This window comes from Diplotaxodon limnothrissa, linkage group LG3 (genome assembly GCF_057381915.1).
Source record: "Diplotaxodon limnothrissa isolate DT_005_m linkage group LG3, D_limnothrissa_male_GT1.1, whole genome shotgun sequence".
Lineage (NCBI taxonomy): Eukaryota > Metazoa > Chordata > Actinopteri > Cichliformes > Cichlidae > Diplotaxodon > Diplotaxodon limnothrissa.
The window spans coordinates 24,547,526-24,565,249 of record NC_140598.1 but is presented as its reverse complement, the minus strand read 5'-3'; positions in this window follow the sequence as shown (position 1 = coordinate 24,565,249).

Below are 17,724 nucleotides of genomic sequence, written 5' to 3'. Positions count from 1 at the left end.
TGCGCTAAACGTTGCAAATCTCTCACATCTCAAAACACTGCCGTCACTCCTAAATTTTCCTCTTCTTAACAACTTCCGTTTCTTAACAACCAAATGCCATGTTTTGATTGGTCGGCATGGTACATTTTTTGACCAATGGGAAAGGGTGGGGTGTTTTGGTTTTGTCTTTGCTCACAGGCGGAGAGTGCTTTATAAAATGACGTTTTTACCATTTCTTCCCCCAGTAAATATAAACAACAATATTCTGGAAGAAAACCAAACATTGGATTTTTTTTTAATCACAACTCTGTTTTTTATGTGGCCTATCAACACAATTTGAAAACTGGTATAAAGTCCACTCTTTTTACGTCACTTGTTCCATCTGTCCTGCTCACATCTCCAATGGTTGTACACGTTGTCATTAACGTGGCTTCATTCCACATTAGTCACACCACTTTGCTCGCTAAAACACCGGTTTCGGCACATAAGGACGCTGTCATAGCCTGTCAACGACGTTGATTAGCTGCGCATATACGAATTTGAATCACGTGATTGGCTGGACTATGGGATGAGGTGCCATTGTTCTAATCCCATACTGGAGCAGCCAGTCACTTACTGACTAACACTGCAAAACAGAATTGTTAACGTATTTACTCTAATTTTATTATTTACTAGAATTTTATTTTATGTGCAACACGGATTTTTTCTGCACAGAGACCGTGCCAGCAGTGCGCAATTGAGCACACGCGCAGTTTAGAGGGAACATTGGTGATGATTATCAGAAAGTGAACAAGGTCTCATGGTTTGATGCTTGTCCAATGCCTGAGTTGACCTGGACTGGTTAAGCACTGCTTGTCTTATTTTATGATGCTGGATTTAACCAACGCTTACTGGCAGATTCCCTTGTCTGCAGAGTCCAAAGACAAAAACGGCCTTCTCCACTCTGTATGGTTCGTACCAATTCGTCACACTTCCGTTTGGCTTATTTGAAGCCTCGGCCATTTTTTAGCACCTCATGGAGCGGTAGCTGCTTCCTCAAATTGCATATGCTGTTTTCTACCTGGATGATGTTGTTGTGGTACCCCTGTGAGGTACCACACAGTTAAACGGTTAAAGGAAACCTCAGAAGAATGGCAGCTAATTCCCTTTTTGCAGCATGCAGCCAACGAGGTATTTATTGATTTATCGTTGATGAGAGATTTTTTAGTTTTGTGATTATGCTTAGTTGTAGCTTCATTTAAAGGAAGAAGAGCTTGTGAATTGGAACCAACACAGGAAGAGAGATTGAAGCCATATGTGTAGAGGAATGCGGTGACATACGATACCATACCTCCTGTTTTAACAGACAAGCTGGCTCTCTCTCTCTCTCTCCCCCTCCTTTTATGGGAATGTCTGAATTTCTATACATACAAAGTTACCTCCTTTTTCAGCAGATAAGCGAAAGGTTTTCTCCTTCTAAGGAAAAATTATCAGTTCCATACATGCCACTCCTACTGCTGTGGAAACTTGCTTTAAGTGTAAATAAAGGATGTTCTGAATGCCCTGGGCGGTTTTTCTGTGTCACATCGGTTGAGCAGTGACCGCCCGTGCGCATGTAAAAAATAGATATCTGAGTTGTAAGTTTCTTTGCCTTCCAACAACTTTCTCCTCACAATCGTGTTTGTTGTACAGTGTTATTTTTAGTGCTGTGTCTTACGCCGAGTTTTATTTTGTTAATGCTGTATAGTTTTCACGGTAGCTTTGGAGAGAAGTCTTCAAATAAACCAGTGACAGAAAACCACTTGCGTCTGCCTGTGCTTCCAGGGAATTATACTCATGATGATGATGATGTTTGCTAGTTCACATTACATGCATTAATGTAATAACATGGATAGCGTACTCAACGTGAATTACACACGAACAACATTAAGCTACTCACGCAGAGAAGAACGGCTGCTGCTGCCATCTTCGTCCGTCATCATTTCTGCTACACTGGCAGGGCTAGGGGCCAGGACTCTACTCTTCGTGTTTTTGGGGGATGTTGCTAATTCCGGGTCCGATAACAGGCACCAAACCTGCAGTAGATGTACACGGTGTGAGGTCTCAGCAAGCTATCAAATACGGCGCATTTCTCGGCTTTTAAAAAAACGCTATGCGTCACCAGGCGTTTCATCAGATTTGAGGTGTTACCTCCTTTGACAGTATTGCAGTATCTGATTAAAGCACTTGTAGCAGGCTGCTGAGTTTGCATCTTTTGCTGTGAAGTACAGCCAGACTTTTGACCACTTCGCCTTGGGCATTTTTAATCTGTAGCTCTGATCTAAAAGAACGTACGTACCTGGACCCGCCTACTATCCTCGGAAACATAAAATGATTGGCTAGAATCTAAAGTGTATCACAGCTCAGGAAAAAAAAGCACCGAAATAAAGCACCGAAATGTGCGCTGCTTTTCTGTCTGGTTACTACCGTTTATGTCAGAAACGGTGCCATGATGGCACCGGATACCGGTATCCATCCCATGTCATATATTTACTGTTTTGCTGCTTTTAATGGAGACCAGGGGTTCCATTATCTGGTTGGTATTGTTAGTGATTAATTGTTGGATTGGGAATTTAAAATAGTGTAATAAAGAAAAAACACTTGAGTTCTTATGGAGTCTTTTATTGGGTTTATGTGACATACAACTAAAATGACAGCTTTAAAAGGTGAAGAGACAGTGGGACTGGCCATCCTACCTGTGTCAGAGAAGAGCCAAGGTTAAAGCTGTTTACAGTTAATCATTTGTGAGTAACCTAAATAAGGTACTCACCTGTCCTGGTTGCTTCTTGCAGGATGTGGAGCATAAGAGTGAAAGCAGCTTAATCACCTGTTTAAGGGCTCTTGGAGCAGACCAGTGTGCCAGGTTAGGGAGTATGGATAAAGAGGGTTTTAATTTATATAGTAATGGGTGAAGCTTATGTTATTGGTTTGTTTATAGTACGTGTTGGAAATATGAATATGTTTGTGATGTGCTTTAATGTTATTGCATGTTTGTGTGTGTGGAGGGTTATGTTTTCATTTTGATTAGTTAACCCCCATACTTGGGCTATTCCGGAAGAGTACAAAAGTGGTAAATGGCCTGCATTTATATAGCGCTTTTCTAGTCCATAGGACCCCAAAGCGCTTTACACTACATTCAGTCATTCACCCATTCACACACACATTCACACACTGGCGATGGCAAGCTACATTGTAGCCACAGCTGCCCTGGGGCGCACTGACAGAGGCGAGGCTGCCGGACACAGGCGCCACCAGGCCCTCTGACCACCACCAGTAGGGAAACATGGAGTTAGTATCTTGCCCAAGGATATTTGGCATGCAGCCAGGAGGCAGCCTGGGATCGAACCACCAACCTTCTGATTACTGGCTGACCTGCTCTGCCACCTGAGCTACAGCCACCCCAAAAGGAAGCCATTTTGTTTAGTTATAGTTAGTGTTCTTGTGCTCCTATCATGTTCCTTCATTAATAAAGTGCCAATCCATGGATGTCTTTTACTCCAGTCTTGCGTCATACTATTGGACAGAACCTATGACCGCCGGCCAAAACTGACACTGTTATTGAACTGTTTAGCCAGTAAGACCCTGTAGAAGACAATGTGATGTGTTTATTGATATGAATAAGGAAAGTAACTGTTATGAAAGAAGATGTTAATTAGAGAAAATGAACCAGTAAAGAGAGTATATTTCACTGAGGATGTGAAATAAGTAAATGTAATTGATGTGAATGAGGAACCTGCTGAATTATATATTGAAAGCTCATGGTAGTGTTTATATAGCATTTGTTTGTGTAAAATAAATCAGACTCAGACACAATCTGGAGGAATACAGAGACACATGGTGTCTTCCTTACTCCGCTCTTCACCTGCTTTTACAGGTAACATATTTGTCATCATGGTCTTCATCCTTGGGACCCGTAACAAATCTTGGGGGCTCGTCCAGGATTGTCGACACTTTGCAGTTGAGACTGATCCAAAAATGACATCTGGGACCAGGACGGGAGCTGATGCGAGCTGAAAGTTGGAGCCGAGACTGATCCATGGTTGCTAAGACGGTGGGTCCAGCGGGCCTGGGTCAGCAAGAGGTCGACGCAGAGAAGGCTTCCCTGATGCAGAGATAGTTCGTGGAGTGCTCAGGATATTAAGGCCTGGAACTTTTAAAGATATGTTAATCAATAAAGACTATTTGACTGTACTTGAACTGAAGGGGTTTCTCCATGCCCACCTGAGAGAGAAAAATAGTACAGAACTCTTTCAAGAATTAATGTGTGCCAGAAAAGATGAAAGTGAGACACCACAGCAGTTTCTCTACCGGGTGACAGGGTTGAAGCAGTGGGTCCTCTTCATATGGGACCCAACCTAACCTTAACAGTAGCAAACCAAGTCTCCCCTTGCCAGTCACATCAGAAGTAGTTAACCAGCAGCAGGGTGAGGCACTCGCTACGTCTGGTGTTATGGCACCCCACACTAAATGTGGGGCAGTTGCTAAGCTAATCAGTAAGAAAGCTCTCATACATTGCAATTTGAATGGCTTAGCAGTGAAAGCAGTACTTGACACATGTGCTCAAGTTTGCATCATAAGTAAACATTGGAAAGACTGATACTTGCCTGACTTAGTCATGCAACCTCTATCTGAAATCATCAAGGAAATTGATGAGTTGAAAGTTTGCGCAGTCAACGGGGAAACCATATCATTTGATTGCTGGGTACCCATCATGATCAACTTACCGGGGAGTGAAGACCCCAGCCTCTCCGTCAGTATTCCGGTCCTCGTCAGTACCTTGCCTGTGGACAAACCATTGATCGGTTTCAATGTCTTGGAACAGATCGTTGAGGAGCAACTAGAGCAGTTGATACCTACTCTTGTTACCTTGCTGTGTAATGCCATCTGTCTTCCCCCTGAGAATGGTGAGGTGGTCAGAAGCTTCATTCAGACAGTAGAGCCAAACATTACACAAGGGTACTTGAGAACAGTTGAAAGGGATGTGATTATCCCTCCTGAACAGGTCACCTGGTTAATGTGCCCCGTTCCATCAACCATGAATCCGCTTGATTGTTTAGTGCTGTTTGAGGATGATGAGGGCAACCAGGCCCTAAAGCGGTTTGATGTCTTGACGGGGTTAGTTGAAATACAGAATCCAGCTAACCCATACATCACCATTGCTCTAAGTAATGACACCAAACATGATATGACCTTGACAAGCAAGATGGCCCTGGGCACCTTACAGCCAGTTGAACGTATTGTGGAAGTTGAGGCCTCAAGCGAGTGCCCACCTGCAATAACAGTTCGCAAGATAATGGTGGAGTCAGCTGGACCTGTCCCAATGTTGTGGTATCCGCCAGTGAATCTTGATCATTTGGAAGAGGAACAAAAAGAGATTGTCCAGAGAATGTTGTTTGATGAGTGCAGGGTCTTTGAGTGGGATGGGAACAATATTGGTTGTAATTCTGATCTGAAAATGGTGATAAACCTAAAGGATGACATACCAGTGAAGAGAGCATATACCTCCTTTGCGTGGTCTTGTAGACGGGGATACAACGTCCTCCCACGGATTCCTATCCTATTCCTGTCTAAAAAGCCCATCTGTGTCTCCTAAAGGATGACATACCAGTGCAGAGAGCATATACCTCCTTTGTGCGGTCTTGTAGATGGGGATACAACTTCCTCCCATGGATTCCTATCCTATTCCTGTCTAAACGGCCCATCTGTGTCTCCTAAAGGATGACATACCAGTGCAGAGAGCATATACCTCCTTTGTGTGGTCTTGTAGATGGGGATACAACTTCCTCCCACGGATTCCTATCCTATTCCTGTCTAAACCGCCCATCTGTGTCTCTGTTCCTGTCCGTGATGTGGCCTCCCATGATTTACGCACCGTCTGTGTGGGCCTGGATCCTTGTGTCATCGATTCACAGAGAGTTGGGGAATGGCTTTCAACTCTCTGTGAATGGTACTCATGGCCATTGATCAGTGTGCTTTGGTCAGTGGGCTTTGGTCAGTGGTTGTTCTCAATGGTCATGAGAATTTGTATATTAATGATCAAGGAACTGACCTCCCAGATCATTGTTACTTCAGTGGGCTGGTTTCAGTCATTATGCAAATGTACTGTTTATAAGATTGGGGAATCCTGCAGTCAACTGAGACTGAAGAAGTCACATGGATGAGTGACAAAATGTTTCTCCCACTGAAAACGTTACATCCAGATGAACAGAATCAGCTTTTGGAGATTTACTTAACTGCTTGATTGAGCATGTATTAAGACACTTTAAAATTTAGTTTTTACTATTACTATTACTAGGATATTACCAGGAGAAGCTCACAAAGCTTTCTGCTATACTTCAGTTTCTCATTAAAATAAATAAATAAAACTTTCAGATCTTGGTACATCACAAAAACAGACATAAAAAAGGCCATTCATTTGGTTTACATGTAAATATTTATTTAGCCGCAGCTATTTTATTTATCTGGAGATGCCCGGGGAAGAGGTTCATCACGTTGTGGGAAAGTGGCTTTGTGGTTTCCCCTTGGGTATTACACATTTCTTAATTAACTCCACCTCCTCCCTCCAATCAAGGCTGCTCACCGGCCCGGACAGCTGGTAAATTCACAGCCTGGTACGCCGGTCCCGTCGTCTACACCACCATTACCATCTGTTCAATCGTCTGCAGCTGCAATGACGCCGGAGGGACCCGCTCTGCCCGAGCAGGAAGTCAGCACAACGGAGGGTCCTGCATGTCGATGTACGGCACAGCGTCCAGCATGCAGGGTACTGTCAGGGACCTGGGCTCAAGCAAACCTGGTTCCCTGTGCACTTATTGAATTGAATTGAATGAATGCTTTATTGGCCATATGCAGGTTTCCCCACAGAGGAATAGGACCCCCCCCCCCTCCTCCCCCCGACTTACACACACAACAAAGACATCACATGGGAATACAGTCGGAGATCGGCAGCGTTACAGAGAAAACACTGAAAAAATTACACAACAATGGGAAAAGTACAAGAGGAAAAAAAGAGACCTCTTCTCATGCTGGGCACCTATGGGAGGACAGCATGAGAACAGGAATAAAAAAAAAACCTCCTCTGCACAGAGAGCACATTAATGTCCACATCACAACATTAGAGCACGTGACAAGCCACAGGGGTTGGATAGAGGGGTGGGGGGTAACACAGCAGTCGTCCTACACAGCGCTACCATTTCAGCGCGGCACACAGACCCGCCGTCTTCCCCCACAGGAAACAAGCATCGAAGGCGTTTGGAAAGGGAGGGGGATGAGTGCGTGCTTATCAGTGTAAGTGTATGTGTGTGCGTGTCCAGAGTCCAGCTGAGACAGTGTCCTTCGCTCTATCAGGCTAAGTAAACAGTCTGCCAGCCAACCCAGGTGGCCTTGCATGGGATGGGAAGAATAGTCATCGCACAGTCGTTATCAGGGAGCTGTTAGGATGGGCTCCAGCCTTGGGCCTGAGCAGCTGGCGCCGTGGTGTTGTTACGGCTGTGGCCATAAGAACACTGTGTGGGCTGTTTGTTCTGTGTCTCTTTACTGTGTTTAAGACTCTTTACAGGTCCCTCCCCTAATGAAGAGTAGTGAGCAGCTGATTGGACCATGGAACAGGTGACCACATTCAAAAAGCCGCTCTGACAGCTCCAGGGGAAGAGAGAGAGAGAGTGTGGAACGAGCGAGTAGCCTGACAGCCGTTGCATTCCTGACCCTGGTTTTCCCAGCCTGTGCTTATCTTGTGTATTTGTGGGAGTGTGAATTGTGAAAGCCGCTCCTAGTGCATTAGTTGAGAGCTTAGGCACTCGTGGGCTGAAGCGGAAGGGGTGAGCTGCCTTTTCTTTTGGAATCGTTTTCTCCTGTTTTTCTTGGTCAGGGAGCGAGGGATAGCTCTGTCATTTGTTTGTTCTTTTTCTTTCCTAGGGTTTAGTTAGTCTTTTCTGGTGGGACTTAGTTGGTTTTGTTTATTATTTTGGCCTTGGCTCACCCTGGAGCTATGCTTCTTGTCCTTAAATAAAATCACCTTTCTTTACTCACAACTGGTTTGGATGTTTGGCTTGGGAAACAGGGCGGGGATTTGTCTCTCTCTCCTCCAACCTTATGTCTGTCCCTACACGCCTAGACTAGGGGCGTAACATAAATGGGGGCTTGTCCCTTTTCGTTCGTGTGATTGGTTCGTTTCCTTTTTGCGTTTGTGGTGGGGGGAAACGTTGTGCGCGAGTTTTGCGGCTCTGGAGTGCGCGGATGCGGTTGGGTGTCTGCGGAGTTGTGTTTTCCTTTTTTGCTTTGCTCGTGATGTCGTTTGACATGGATGATTTTGCACAACATCCCTCCATTGAAAAGTTGGAGCGGTGCACAAAAGCAGATTTGTTGGTAGTGGCTAATTTATTCAGGGTGGATGTTCCGTTGAATGCTAAGAAGGCGGATATTAAACAATGTTTGGTGGAGAGACTGGTGGACAGGGGAGTGTTTGGGGGGCAGAAAACCTCGCCAAGTGGGTCTGGGAGTTTGGAGACGGCAGTGGGGGCGGAAGCTGCTGGGGCCGTCCCGAAGCCTTCCAAGGGGCGGATGCCATCGGGGGCGGAAGCTCCTGTCGCCGTTCAGTCTCCTGAATTTGACCCGGCTGGCCAGGTTGGGGCGGGTTTGGTGACGGAGGATCTCAGGCTTGCCCTTCGCTTGAAGGAGGTGGAGCTGGCGGCTAAGGCTAAGGAAGTCGAGCTCATGCATCTCCGCATTCGAGCTATGGAGCTTGATCGTTCTCGAGCGAGTGACGCTGCTCCCGTTCCTGTAAGTACACTCCCCGACACTCCAACCATAGACCAGTTTAACGCTAGCAAACAGATTGTTTTGGTACCTCCTTTTAGGGAAGGAGAGGTTGACTCATATTTCACTGCTTTTGAGCGCATCGCAACCACTTTAAAATGGCCAAAGGACGTCTGGAGTCTGTTGCTGCAATGCAAATTAATAGGAAGAGCGCAGGAGGTCATTGCGAGTCTTTCTATTGCTGACAGCTTGGATTATGAGGTTGTCAAATCCACTATTTTGCGGGCTTATGAACTAGTCCCGGAGGCCGTGCCTGTCGCAAGTTTGATAGTCAGACGTTTGTGGAATTTGCACGTGAGAAAACTGTCTTATTTGACAAGTGGTTGGCTGCCAGTCATGCGGAGGACTTTACTCAGCTAAAGGAGTTGATCCTGCTGGAAGAGTTCAAGACATGTCTCCCTGAAAACATTGTGGTGTATCTTAATGAGCAGAAGGTGGGGTTAACATCTAAAGCCGCGGTCCTTGCCGACGAGTTTGTGTTAACTCATCGTGCTGCACTTTCGACAGAGCGCCGTGAGTACACTTCCTCAACTCGTCCTGTCAGAAGTTATAGGGTTTCCCCTAAGCGCCAGACACGTTCTGCTGCTATTCCTATGTCAGATCGCAAATGTTTTTATTGTCATGAAATCGGGCACCTCGTTGCTGCTTGCCCATCACTACAGCGCAGGGAGCAGGCCAACACGGTGAGGAAGCCGAAAAGTGTGGGTTTCGTTCGTTCTATGTCAGCTTCCACTTCACCTAGCAATGGAGTGGGAAGTGAAGGCTTTGATGAGAGCTACCGCCCTTTTGTGTCGGAGGGGTTTGTTTCGTTGAATGAAAAAGAGTTGAATATTGTTGATTTCTCCTTTATGCGAGCAGCTCCGAATTTAGCACTCTGACACTGGTCTCTCGATCTCGCGTTGGAGAGCCGCGAGCCTCCCCATGATGGTATCAAACTTCTGTTCCGTGGTGTTGTCATTCTTTTGATTCTGAGACCCCACGACTGCAGCGATCCGTTCTGCGATGTGATCCAACTTTCGCTCAAGGGTGTCATTGTGAGCAGGCCCCTCTCTGATGTATCCCATCATACGCTCAATGGTGTTAGTTTGAGTCTTCACAGCAGCTGTAAGCATCTCCAAGGTGTTAACCATGCTGCGTTCGGTGTGAGAGGTCGCGCCTCGTCCCATCGCTTCAATTCCAGCGGTCAGCCTTGGTGGGGTTTGAACAGCTTTCACAGGGCGGAAACTGTGAAGAGAGTGACTGTGGTGGTACAGGCCAGGTACATGGAGCGACACAGAGACAAGGATCTGGAATTAATTGCAGGTACATTGGGAAAAGTGATAGAAAAGATCAAAAATGGATCAGGAAATTGAATTTCTAAAATGTTAATATTTGTCAGAGCAAAATCAAAAAATTCATCTAAGTGCTGCTCATATCTACCTGTAGCTGGAGGAGAGGTGACATTCACTGGCCCTGAAAGAGTGTCCTGTTTTGAGTCAGGTATCTCTGCTGCACCATCCACTGTGTTAAATAAACTATGGCCTGCTTCAAATCATATCAAAAGAACAACAATTATTACAAAACAAATGTCCCCTGACAAACAAAAAAGTGTTGATGAGGAGGATTTTTTTTGTCTAGGCTTTAAACCACATGTCTGTTCTTCTGAGCACTAATATACACACAAGAAATAGGCTTTTATCAAAACACTAAATCAAACACTGCTAACAGTGGGAATAAAGGAATTATTTTAGTACATTAACAATATGCCTATCGCTCTGTGCCCCGGGCAGCTTTGGGACATTCTGATCATTGCATGGTCCATCTTATTCCAGTTTATAGGCAAAAACTCAAACGTGCCAAGCCTGTAGTCAAAACTGTGAAGAAGTGGACTAACGCAGCAAAGCAGGAACACCACCACCCTCTCCAATCCAGACTCAACGACCTCCACCACACCTCTCACCCCCCTTTCCTCCTCCCTGAAACTCAGAATACACACTCAGGATGTGAGCCGACTATTCCAGAAACAGAAGCCCAGGAAAGCCCCCGGACCAGACGGCGTCTCACCCTCCTGCCTCAAAACCTGTGCTGAACAGCTGGCTCCCATCTTTACTCGCATCTTCAACAGATCCCTGGAGCTGTGTGAAGTTCCCTCCTGCTTCAAACGCTCCACCATCATCCCTGTTCCCAAGAAACCCACCATCACAGGACTGAATGACTACAGACCTGTCGTCTTGACGTCTGTGGTCATGAAATCCTTCGAACGACTGGTGTTAGCCCATCTGAAAGACATTACAGGCCACCAGCTGGACCCTCTGCAGTTTGCCTACCGGGCAAACAGGTCGGTGGATGATGCAGTGAACATGGGGCTGCATTACATCCTGCAACACCTTGACCGTCCGGGAACTTATGCCAGGGTCCTGTTTGTGGACTTTAGTTCGGCTTTTAACACCATTGTGCCTGAACTTCTTTCCTCCAAACTCTCCCAGCTCAGCGTGTCACCAGCTACCTGTCAGTGGATCACCAGCTTCCTGACAGACAGAAAGCAACAAGTGAGGCTGGGGGAGATCACCTCTGAAACCTGGTCCCTCAGTATTGGTGCCCCTCAAGGATGTGTGCTCTCACCACTACTGTTCTCCCTCTACACTAACGACTGCACCTCCAAGAACTCGGCTGTCAAACTCCTAAAGTTTGCAGATGACACCACTGTCATTGGCCTCATTCAAGATGGTGATGAGTCTGCAGTTGAGCGGCTGGTACTCTGGTGCAGTCAGCACAATCTGGAGCTGAACACTCTTAAGACTGTAGAGATGACAGTGGACTTCAGGAGACATCCCTCAACTCTGCTTCCCCTCACCATATCAGACAGCCCTGTGTCAACTGTGAAGACCTTCAAGTTCCTGGGTACAACCATCTCCCAGGACCTGAAGTGGGAGACCAACATCAACTCCATCCTCAAAAAGACCCAGCAGAGGATGTACTTCCTGAGACAACTGGGGAAGTACAGTCTTCCACAGGAGCTGCTGATCCAGTTCTACACTGTGGTCATTGAGTCTGTCCTGTACTCCTCCTTCACAGTCTGGTATGGAGCAGCCACTAAACAGGACAGGAGCAGACTGCAGCGGACTGTACGGGCAGCAGAAAGGATCATCAGCGCCCCCCTGCCCTCCATCCAGGATCTGTACCTCTCAAGAACCAGGAAACGGGCAGGGAAAATCATCACAGACTCCTCACACCCTGCACACAGACTTTTTGATCTGCTGCCCTCTGGCAGACAGTACAGAAGCCTGCAGACCAGGACCACCCGACACAGGAACAGTTTCTTTCCCCTCGCCATCTCCCTTCTTAACAGTTGACCTGTCACACTGCTCCCACTGCCAGACTGCAGCTGCACCTTATGTACATTTTGTAGTATTCATTCCACCTCATTCATTTCTGTATTTTATGTATATAAGTTTAGATTCGTTATTTATAGTTGGTTTACACAGCTTTGTGTATGTATGTGTAATGTGTATATATAGACGTGTGTGTGTGTGTGTGTGTGTGTGTGTGTGTGTGTGTGTGTGTGTGTGTGTGTGTGTGTGTGTGTGTGTGTGTGTGTGTGTGTGTGTGTGAGATTTACATTGCTGTGCTTGAGAGCCACCATCTACCGGAACCAAATTCACTGTATGTGTCTGCACATATACTTGGCCAATAAACACGATTATGATTCTGATATAACTTTATCATTAAATTGCATTAAACTGTTTATCACAGCTACTGGCATCAGATTAACATTTTTATTGCATGTGCAGCCATAATCATTGTATACACACATTTGCATATTGTGCTTAGTGATGGGCAGATGAAGCTTCATGAAGCACTGAAGCGTTTCATCCAATTGGTTCATCCCAGCGCAAAGCTTCTTAAAGCTTCATTTGCTCTAGTAGGACATCTACTGGACATAAAAATATTAGTTGGCATGAATTTGAAGAGTGTGGCCTTTTGCACACAGCCTGTAAATGTCAACAACAAAAGGAGTGTGTAAAACATGTATATTGTAGTGATGGCAGTACACTGTGTATATTTATACTGGCAGTATGGAAAATGATTATTTGGAAATGCTTAAAATGGAAATGATCATTTACTGTGAGGTGAGGTGTGGTTGGGGTGTGGACAGTAGTTGTGCTTTTGTAACGTTGAGGTATGGACAGCTACACACTGAGGCTTTGAGCCTCAGTCCTGCCTGTTCACATTTTATTCTGTAAAAACTAAATTTTCACTGCTTTTATAACCTTTATTGGGGAGAACGTAGCTAGGATTTAATGATTTAACAAATCTTTTGAATCCTTTGTCCTCCACAATGCTAAATGGCTGGGAGTCCTCAATCACCATGCTAACCAGGTCTTCATCTATTTGAGATTGTTCTCCTGAGGAAAGACAATAAAGATAAAGCACAAATATAAATATCACACACGTAACTTATAATAGCTGTATAATATTGTTATATCATTTAGTAACATTACTGCATGCTATATTATCATGGCATTTGATGGCTCACCTGGTCTTGCTCCACAATCGGTGTTCTCCTTATTCTCATGCAAAGCTCTGTAGTGCCTAAGCATGGATGAGGTGTTGTTGTTATATCCCAGCTCCCTGGCACATAGCAAACACTTCACCTTGTACAAAAGTAAAGCCGCTCAACATAAATTGTATTGCACCATCAGTACTATGAAAATACATCTTCTGTAGAAATTTACATACCTTGTTGGGAGGAATAAGATCAAAATGTTCCCACACAGGGGAGGACATCCTCCTCTTCTTAGCTGGCTCCATTCTCTCCAGACTTTCTCTCCTCACTCTCATGAACCTCCAAACTGTCTCCAAACTCTCACTAACCGCAACTCTCCATCAAACACCTACATTTTGAATGAAGTCTGAGGGGTTTATATCGCTGTCATATCTCGCGGCAAAGTTCGAACCACTTCATGAACCAGTCACGTGGTACAGCCGGGCAGCGAGGCTTTGGACGTCATCATTTTCAGCTCCTCCCATAAATGAAGCAAGCCTCGATACGCGCATCGCAGAAACGCCCCCTCCATTACTCGACACAAGCTTCGAAGCCTCGATACAGAACGTCACATCAGTAGTTGTGCTCATAAGAGTTGATTCTCAGTCTATTGAAGGTTTCAAGCTCTGTGAAGCGCGATGTCTTCACAATCTATTGTGTAAGGTGATTTGGAGCAATGGAAGGTTAAAACAGCATTCACGCTTACAATTGAGTTGAATTGAGTTGTTTGGAGAAGATCTATGCTGATGAGTTGCATTGTACATCTTCCCACACGTGTACTCAATAAATCATCATTTGACTGAACTCTTCTGGGCCAGTGTTGGTTTGTTCCTTGCCTCAATATTTCGAATCGGGACACTACCAATACAGATCATTCACAGCTAGGCTAAAATAGAAGGATCTCAGTGATTGTGAAAACAGAGCTATTTAGGAGCAATAAGGCAGCGCAGCTAAAAGAGCCGAAGATCTCAAACACACTGAACACTCCTCACTCACTTGGAGAACCAACTTTCAGATTGATGAGCTTCAAAGGTTTTCCAGCTCTCTTGATGACATGACACTCGTATGTTCCAGCATCATCTTGTCTCACATTCTTCACTTCAAAATCAAAGACACGTCTCCATCAGCTATCTGTCTGTCCTTCAGATCCACCTGGTTCTCAAAAGATGGATGCTGGTAATCTGGAACAAGTCATCCATGCTGATATAAAAGGACAAGTTCTTCATCTTCCAGGTCAGTTCTGCTCCACTCTACAACTATGACGATGTGAGCTTGAGCTTGACATGTCAGAGTGACGTCCTGTCCAGACTCAGCTGTGATGATTTTGTGATCTGAAAAAGAGGAAACAACACCGCGCAGCGAGGTTAAAGGTCAAAGTAACACTGTTCACTCCTACAGCAGTCAATCAGAGTGATGATCAGACAGCACTAAACTGTACTTACACACAGAGAATTTTCAATAAACTTATCACAAAATTAATGTGTGCAGGCTCATGTTGCCTGCACACACACAGACAAACGGAATGAATATGAAATAATCCTACTCAATTTCTTTGTCTTTATCTATCATTGAAATGGCATTTATCTCCTAACAGGTAAAACTCACCTGCAGAGGTAAACATGCAGAGGCTGAATAACAACAAAGCTGAGCAGAGTGATGCAGTCACAGCAGACATTTCCTCTACCACAGATGGTCTTAGTTTGTTCTAAATGTCTGTATTTTCAGTGAATAACAGAACGTGAGTTTAAACCTGATTGCATCAGATTAAATTTAACGTTTACATAAAATTCAGTTTCCATAGAAATGATTCCAGGTTCAGATACTAATGCTGGATAATAATCACTAAGGCTTTTGAAATCTGTGAGCGAACTGGGTCCTCAGCAGTTCTGTGTGATTAGTAAGTATGTGTCTCTCAGCTTTCTAGTCCAACTGGTCCTGTAATGATTTTTGCTGCGTGCGCATGTGTGTGTGTGTTTGTCTGAAACCATTTTTTCCCCTCTCTCTGTTCTTGTTTTTGCATGATCTGTTTGGTTGATAAGTGATTTCAAAGTTTCATGTGAGAGATAAAATAGCTGCGGTTAAATTAAGCTGTCTAAAACTGTCAAGGTTCAGCCCAGAGAGAAGAGCAGTTTTATTTTAAACAAGTTCCTCACACCAAGGGGTTTCAGAGGGGAATATTTCTGAAGCTGACACTGGACTCAGCGCCCACAGAGAGAGGGGAGAAAATAATTAGGCTACGTTCACACTGCAGGTCTTAATGCTTAATTCCGATTTTTTGATCAAATCTGATTTTTTTTGTCTGCTTGTTCACACTATAAATAAAATGCGACAGCAAACGCGCTCTAGTGTGAACCCTCAAAGCGGCCCGCATGCGCAAAAGAAGACGTCACACACAATCAAGGCTGGACTGGGACAAAAAATTGGCCCGGGCATTTTGACTAGAGACCGGCCCACCAGGATAAAGATTGAAAATTTGACGTCATTCAGGGTTAAACCGCAAAGGATTCTGGGAACTTGTGGCAAGAGGTACTAGCGCACGCAGGCTTTCAATTGAACTCAGTTACACAGCAATAAAAAGAAACACAAAAAATGGCAAGAAGCTGTTGTATTATTAACTTCAATAGTCGGTCGCATGACAGCCACGGGAAGCCGACGGGTAGAGAGATCGTTTTTTTTATCGGATTACGTCGTTGAAGAGACATTTTTAAGCCATGTTTCTGAAGTAAGAGCCGACGGATGGTCTGGATATACCAAATATAACGTCCCAGAACACTCCAGCTCACATGTTAGTCTGCTCCAAGCATTCCCACAAAGGTCAGAGTTTTGTTGTAGTTAATGCGTCATTTTTCTTAACATAATTGGTGATATAGGTTACAAGCAAGTCTGGCGCTGAACAGAAATTGTGGCGCTATGCTCCTTTGTTTATTGTGCATAAATAGTGAATTTTCCTGACACAATATTACGTTTCGCTTCTGTTATTACCATGGTACTTTGACAAAAACATATACTTTTATTCACAGGAGAAAACAGTTGTTTTGTATCACTAATTGTCCAGTGCGATTACAACATACAATATTATTGTCACTGCTACATTTCTGTAATGCTACCAGAAATTATTTCCACTACTAATTAATTACCGTTGAGCTCAAAGGTTATATTAATAAACGGTTAACGAATGTGTATTTATGACGACGATTTGTGAGACTGGTAAACTTACCTTTGTTCGTACGATGGTCTTTCGTTCTACACGGTGCATTTCAAGGTCCTGCACCCATCCGTCGGTAAACTGTACCTGGGCTTGTTGCAGTGACCTGAAGTTACTAAACTTCATGAGTGTATGCACTCACTCCAAGAACCGTGTAATTATAAATCTGAGCGTGGTGAAAGTTGGGCAGCACGCTAATGTCTTTTGTCCCTCTGTGTGCTCGTAAGGGTCTGACACTTTCACTCCTTTGATTTTTTCCTCGTATCTTTTCTTTGTCTTTTCGTCGAGTCTGTCTTTGTACGGACCGGCATTGTTCTCCTTTTGTTTTGTACATTCCTTTTTTGTGCGGCAAAGAAAAAACAAGAAGGTATTGGAACCGGAGAATGAACATTTTGCGGCGCTGCAAACGCTTGCATTTGATGCGGTACTTGGATTGTTTTGCCACGAGTTCCTGGCATGCAATGCGCGAAAATCACGTGATTGCTAAACAAGGGGGAGGGTGCATCCGGCCTCCTCGGCTGTAATTGGTCCAGCCAAGAGTCGATCATGACCAATTGACCAATCCAACACCTTTCATTATCTATACCCTTCCTAAAAAAAAAAAAAAATCCATCGGCCCATAAAAACAAAATATCGCCAGCGGCCAGCAAATGCCCGGTATGCCCGATGGCCAATCCAGCTATGCACTCAATGCACTCTGTTTAGACCCAGACCAAACAATATTTCGTCTTGATGCATTCTCAATCATCCAGCAAAGTAAATCTCCAAAAGTTGAATCTGTTCATCTGGACGTAGCGTTTTGTGGGTTTTCTATAATGTTACATCATATTCTATAAGGATGTTATGTGTTTGTAGACTTTCTGCCCAGTTTGACCCATTTAGCAGAAGTCAGCATGTTTAAGGCTCTGATATCTATTCTGTATGACTTAAAGCAGTTATGACATGGTCTGATTTCCTCATCCAATAAAGGAATATTTAATATATCAGTCTACTCTTCATTCTATCAGAAACAGTTATCACAGCTCGTACATTTTCATTTTGCACATATATGTAAGCATTGAGCCAAATTTAGTAATGCCAACAAATTAAATGAACATTATTTGTCTCGTACATATAATACATCTATACGTATTTATACACTGTAAAAGATTCTTGTCTTTGAGTGAAGATTTATGGTGATGGG